The sequence below is a fragment of the Papio anubis genome, chromosome 16 (genome assembly GCF_008728515.1).
Source record: "Papio anubis isolate 15944 chromosome 16, Panubis1.0, whole genome shotgun sequence".
NCBI classification, from domain to species: Eukaryota; Metazoa; Chordata; class Mammalia; order Primates; family Cercopithecidae; genus Papio; species Papio anubis.
Genome location: NC_044991.1, coordinates 67,189,495 through 67,196,501, shown reverse-complemented (window position 1 = coordinate 67,196,501; position 7,007 = coordinate 67,189,495). Strand labels below are relative to the sequence as shown.

Genomic DNA, 7,007 nt, shown 5'->3' with positions numbered 1-7,007 from the left:
TTATTGGATATAAAGTATATTATTACATACAGACAAAATCATTTTTGGTATGCAGTTTTATGAATTTTAAAAAATATAGAAATATTTTACCATCATTGGTATCAAGATACAAAACATTAATATCAAACCCCCAAAATGTACCTCCTTCTTCAACTCCTGGCGACCTCTGATCTGTTTTCCTTCCTATCATTTTTGCCATTTGCAGAATGTCATCTAAATAAAATCATGTGACGTGAAACTGTTTGAGTGAACTTCTTTCACTCAGCATCAAGCATTTGAGATCCGTCCAGTTGTTACTCATGTTAGTAGCTCCTTTTCTTTATTGCTGAATAGTATTCCATCGCACGGACGTGCTCCAGCTTGTTTATCAGTTCTGCAGTTGAAAAACCTTGGGGTTGTTTCTAATTTTTGAAAATTATGGATGAAGCCACTGTAACAGGAATGGGGGTATTTTTTGTTTAGTTTGTTTTTGATAAATGTAAGTTTTCATTTCTCTTAGGTAAATATCTAGGAGAGAAATTGCTGGGTCATACAGTAAGTGTCTGTTTAACTTCTTAAGAAACTGTCATACTGTTTGACAAAATGGCTGTGTGATTTTGCATTTCTGCCAGCAATTCACAAGAGTCCCAGGTGCTCTGCAAAAGTGCTAGCACTAGTGTCAGAGTTTTTTTTTTTTTCATTTCAGCTATTTTCCTGGGTATCTCATTGTGGTTTTAATTTGTATTTTCCTAATAAACTAGTGATGCTGAACAGCTCTTCATGTGCTCCTTCCATATGTGATCATCATATAAATGTTTCTCTTTGTTATTCAAATACTAATATGTGTTCAACCTACCCTTTGCAGTACTAGAGATGCAAAAATAAGCCCCAGTGTCTGACCTCAGGAAGTTCCAATCTTGTAATATCATGCAGATACACATATTATAAATGTGAATGTAAGGTGAGTGGTCCTGTGGAAATTCCCTGTAAGGTAAGATTATAACCTTTTAGGACAATTGGGAAAAGCCTCAGAAATGTTGTGGGGTCTTTAGAATTTAATTTTGAGAGGCAGGCTGGGATAGGAGCCATGGAGAGGGGATCCCCAGGGAGAGATAGGAATTAAACTTCGATGGTAGAGATGGAGAAGACACTGACAATACTGGAAGAAAAGGGGAGTACAAATATGTGAAGAACAAAAATGGATTAATAAAAATTGCACAGAGCAGAACAGAGATCCATGTTAGTCGGGGAGACTGCCTATAGGTTGGTAGGAGATGATGGTAAAAATATGGGTGGATCAGAAGGAAGAATGCTGAGGAGACTTAATTGAACATACAGTTGATCCAACATTATCAGCTGGGCATGAGGAAAGATAAGGCATGATTCAGGCTTGAATGAAACAGATGAGAAGTGGGCTGAGACTCTGAGTCTTTTCTGACTACATTTTCTTCCATAGTCTTGTTCTCCTGCCCTGACTTCACAGCCCAGAGCATCCTGATGGGCCACAGCCCTCAGTAAAGGATGAAACAGTTTCCCCCAGAGCTGGGATCCTTCCTTCCTCTTCTGGATCTTGTGCTTCTGCCAGCATGCCGTGCTCCATGCTGGCTGGCAGTCAATTGGACAATATGCATCCTCATTCCCCAACCATTGACACGTGGCCATGTTTGTCTTCAGCTGACTGCCAGCTCAGAGGACCCTGAATATGGAAAGTTTATGAGGCATCTCCCAACACCTTCTTCACTGGAACAATCATTATATGGGACCAGAACGGGATGAGGGGAGGAACCTGCCTCAGAGTGCTCAGTTCCCCATGCAGAGTGCAGCCTATTGGCTGCAAAGTGGTTTTGTGGTTCACAGAATCTCACTTCCATATTGAAAAGACAAAAGTGTGATGCAGCGGAAAAAGTCCAGAGAGTGGTGGTGCAGTAACTGCTTTCACCAAGAAAAAGAGTCAGGCAGAAAAGTGAGGCATGAATGTTGCAGCTGTCAGAGGCCTAAGCTGTGGGTTCGGACCACTCAACACAACCATGAGACTGCCCAAACTCACTGCAGATGACTTCCAGTTGTTTCTGGGAACCACGCTCTGTGACAGCAATGGGTAACAAGACAGAATAACTTACGGTCTCAGGAGAAAGGTACAATTTGGATTTGTAATTGATTCTGAAACATGAAGCTTTTGCACTGTCTTAGGTGTAAACACCATGTATGAGATATAACTATTACTAGCTAATAATTACTGAGTCCTTTCTATGTGTCAGTCACCCCATTAAGCATTTCATTTTCATTAAATATTTTATTTGACCTTTGAAAGAGCCATTCAAGTAAAATTTATTTCTCCATTTTAAAGATGTGAAAACTAAGCCTTAAGGAGGCCAAATAACTTGTTCATGGTCAGAGCTAGAAAGTGGCAGAACTGGCATGCACATCTAGAAGGAAAATCAATTAGAGAAAATGCATTCCTGATCTCTGCATGAGTCGTCCCCTTGTGATGGAGAACACGCTCCTCTGAGGCACTGTACGGATTTCCTCATATTGCAATAAGATTACAGTGACATTTCAGAATTAAGTCATGAATCATGTGGGGCTTGACAATACTTTGAGCAACAATCGCTACTTTCTTTAGGCCCTGACTGACTGAAAATAAATAGAAAATCAGTTATTTTTATAGACAATTAATTTTTATGCTTATATACCAATATAAACCAAGAAGCTTTAATAAATAACCAAATAAACAAACAGGCACTTCTAGAACTAACAAGGTACAATGGTAATGCATGTTTCGTATATTCTGTGTACATATATAAAGAAACATTCACAGCTTCCTTAAGTATCTAATAGCAAAACACAGCTATAAATGGGAATGGGGGAGAATGCCCTACTCACACAAGCAACAAAATTCCTTACTACTTAGGAATACATTGAAAAATGAAGGTACTTGACTCACTGATAAATCCATAAAATCTTAATGAAGGGCATACAAGTTAAAGAAATGGAAAGATGTAAAATATTATTAGAAAGAAAGGGTTAGTATTTAAAACAGAGCAAATCTCGCCAAATTACCATATATCTTTAATGCAGTCTCAGCAAGTGTGTCTCCTTGATCATATTCCACTTTCTTTGTCTACATTCTCCAGATTTCCGAGATAAACCGAATCCTAAAAGTGAAGTTTAATATTCATATCTAGATCTGTATTTGTATAGATATAGATGAAATTATTATCTAGATCAAGATTTAGAACATTCCAGTACCCTTGCAGAATGTCTTATGTTCTCTTTATTAGTTAACCTATTATGGCCTCTATCACCACAGGTAAGTTTTGACTGCTTTTCAACTTCATGCAACTGTCATTGTTCATATTTGCCTTTTTTCACTCAATCTTACGTAAGATGCATTTTGCTTTGCATATAGCCATAATTTATTTTCATTGCTGTGTAATATTCCATTGTTAATGTATATTCTCCACTTTGGGTTGTTTCCAGTTTGGGGCTATTATAAGAATGATTCTATAAAGATGCCATTGTTGGATATGAACACAGATTTACCTCTCTCTGTGTGTGTACAGATATGTATATAATATACACGTGTTATATATGTAAAACACACACATATATATGTGTATGTGTACATATTTGAAAGAGAAATTGGTTGTTCATAGAGCATGAATTATAAGTAATATGTAGCTTTAACAAGTATTTCTCAAGTGTTTTTCATTGCTCCCAAAGAGTAATTATGAAACCCAGTTGTTCTACATCCTTGAAATATATTATTGTCAGCATTTTTCATTTTAGCTACTGGATGCTGCTGGCTTCTAGTCAGTAGAGGGTTGCTGCTAAACATCCTACAATGCATAGGGTAACTCCCATAACAAACAATTATCTGGTCCCAACTATTAATAGTGATGAGATTGAGAAACCATGGCCTACCCTAAATTTCTGAAGGTATTTTCTTCTAGAATCTGCATTGTTTTTCCTTAAACATTGGATTCTATGATTCATCTCAAATTAAACGTTGGAGGTAAGGGTCAAAGCTCATTGTTCCAAAGAGATATAGCATAGATCCTGCATATTTATTAAAATGATTGTACTTTCCTCACTAAAATAATACTTTGTTTTTTCATTGCTGGGGAGACCATACATGTGTGGATTCTGTGAGGTACATGGGGGAGGGTCTGGATCTTCTATTTATTTTTCTATGTATCTATTGATACGCTTTGGCTATGTCCCCACCCAAATCTCATCTTGAATTGTAGTTCCCATAATCCCCACGTGTCGTGGGAGGGACCAGGGTGGGAAGTGATTGAATTATGGGGGTGGATTCCCCCATGCTGTTCTTGTGATAATAAATTCTCATGAGATCTGATGGTTTTATAAGTATCTGGTATTTCCCCTGCTTGCACTCATTCTTCTCTCCTGCTGCTCTGTGAAGAGGTGACCTCTGCCATGATTCTAAGTTTCCTGAGTCCTCCCCAGCCATGTGGAACTGAGTCAATTAAACCTCATTTCTTTATAAATTACCCAGTCTTGGATATTTCTTCATAGCAGTGTGAGAGTGGACTAATACATTTATCCTTTGCTAAGAGCAGAGTGTATTCATTTCTGAAACTTTACATTAAATCTTGATATATTGTCATCCAACTTTATTTTTCTTCAAGATTTCCTTAGTCCAGTGTGTGTGTACACACACACACAGACATAGATGCACTAAAATCACTTTGTCAATTTCCAAAAAGAAAAAAACTGAACTTTTTAATGAAATTGCATTGAGCCTATAGATCAATTTGAAGAGAATGGACATCTTAACAATATTAAGCCCTTCAATTTAAGAGCATAGGTCTTTTCTAGCTTCATTGAACAATGTTGTATAGTTTTCTAAGTACAGATGTTGCATATATCTTTTGTTAGATTTAGACAGCAATATGTCTGGATTTGGTGCTATTGAAATAATATTTTTAAAATTTAATATTCTACTTGCATGTTATAGCTTATGAAAACAAAGTTTATTTTGTATATGCACCATATATCCAATGAACTTGCTAAATTCACTTCTTACTTCCATTATTTTTTTGAGTCTCATTTTTCTGTATATACAGACATGTTTTCTATGAATAATCATGATTTTTTCCCCCACATTCACAGATTGTATTTATTTTACTTGCTTTATTCCACTGGCTAGAACATGCAATGTTGAGTTGAAGTAATGATGATGGATATTCTTATTTTGTTTCTTATCTCAGAAGTAAACAATTAATATTTTATCACTAACCATAGACTTTTTTCCAAGGTACCTCTCAGCAAATTGAATTAGGCTGTCCATGCAACAGCAGCACAAGAGAAGCAGGAGTCATGGCAAGACAAACATTTAGAAAGTTTTTTATTTTTTGCTTTCTGACTGAGTATTGGTTGAAAGTAGTGCAGCCAAAACTGTAAGCAAAGGAGGCATTCTGCTTCCCAAAAAAATCTCAAGGAAAAGTGTTGCAAGCAACAGTAGTGGTAGTTAGGTCTGGCTGTAAAGGAAAGGGTGGAGAGATACAACCAATTAGCATGAAAATTGGAGATAAAATTTGTCTCCCAGAATATGGAGGTAACAAAGTAGTTATAGATAACAAGGATTATTCTTATTTAGAGATGATGACATTCTTGGAAGGAATGTAGACAGAAATACATCACTACTGAAATGGTGTCAACATCAAGATGCCCATTTCACTGAAGTTCTGAAATCTTCTATCATAAATAATTCCCATCTCTCTCTTTTTAAATAAGCTAATGATATCTAAAAAAGTGAGTTAGTATCCTTCTTTTTCTGGTTTGGCATTAAATTCAATATGCTATCATCTCATTTAGATTTTTATGTCTATATTCATGAACAATGTTGACCCTTATTTATTTGATTTTTGTAATATTCTTTACAAGTTTTGGTATCAATGTTATGGTTATTTTCTAAATTGAGTGGCTGAGTAATATTGTTTTTCTGTTCTCTGTTGTTTTTGCATGTTGTATATGTTGTGTGTTAATATTATTTCTTCTTTGAACAGTTTTTTAAAAATGCCTAGTGAAGTCATCTGGACATGGAGATTTTTTAAGGAAAAGTTTTAAATTATAGATTCAGTTTATTTTAATGGATATAGGGTTATGTCAATTTGCTACTTTTTTATCCTATGTCATTATTGATAGTTCCTTTTTTCCAAAATTTTTTCTTTTCTTTTAAAGTTGCAAATTTATTGGCATATGCTGATTTCTAATATAGTGTTATGATTCTTCTGATGACTGGATCTGTAGGAATCTTGATGTTGATATTTTATTTCCTCACACTGTAACAAAAAGCTTTTCTCATTTTTTATCTTGTTCATTTGCTTACTGTATTAGTCTGTTTTCATGCTGCTATTAAAGACATACTCAAGACTGGGTAATTTATTAAGAAAAGAGGTTCAATTGACTCACAGTTAGGCATAGCTGGGGAGGCCTCAGGAAACTTAAAATCATGGTGGAAGGGGAAGTAAACACATTCTCCTTCACATGGCGGCAGCAAGGAGAAGTTCTGAGCAAAAGAGGGAAAAGGCCCTTATAACACCATTAGATCTTGTGAGAACTCACTCACTATCATAAGAACAGCATGAGGGTAACTGCCTTTATGATTAAATTGCCTCCCATCGGGTCCCTCCCACGATACATGGGGATTATGAGAACTTCAGTTCAAGATAAGATTTGGGTGGGGACACAGCCAAACCATATCACTTACTCTTTCATTTATATCTTCTTTCAGTTTTCTACTTTCTGTGGGTTTAATTTGCTATGTATTTTCCCTAAATACCCTATGGTGAAACTGAGATTTTTTATCTTTAACCTTTTTTCTTTTTTAATACATGCATTTTGAGCAATAATTTTCTCTATGAGAATTGCTATGAATGTATCCTACGGTTTTGATATATTATTTTGGAGTGTACTTTAAAATATTTTAAAATTTTAATTGTAATTTATTTCTTGGCCCAAGGACTATCTAGAGATGTGTTGCTTAGTTGCAAAATATTAGG

At 35.7% G+C, this 7,007-nt stretch overlaps 1 pseudogene; it reads left to right on the top strand.

Moving 5' to 3' along the window:
* The first annotated feature begins 4,495 nt into the window (after positions 1-4,495).
* Positions 4,496-5,852, top strand: LOC116270702 (annotated as a pseudogene).
* The last annotated feature ends 1,155 nt before the right edge of the window (positions 5,853-7,007 follow it).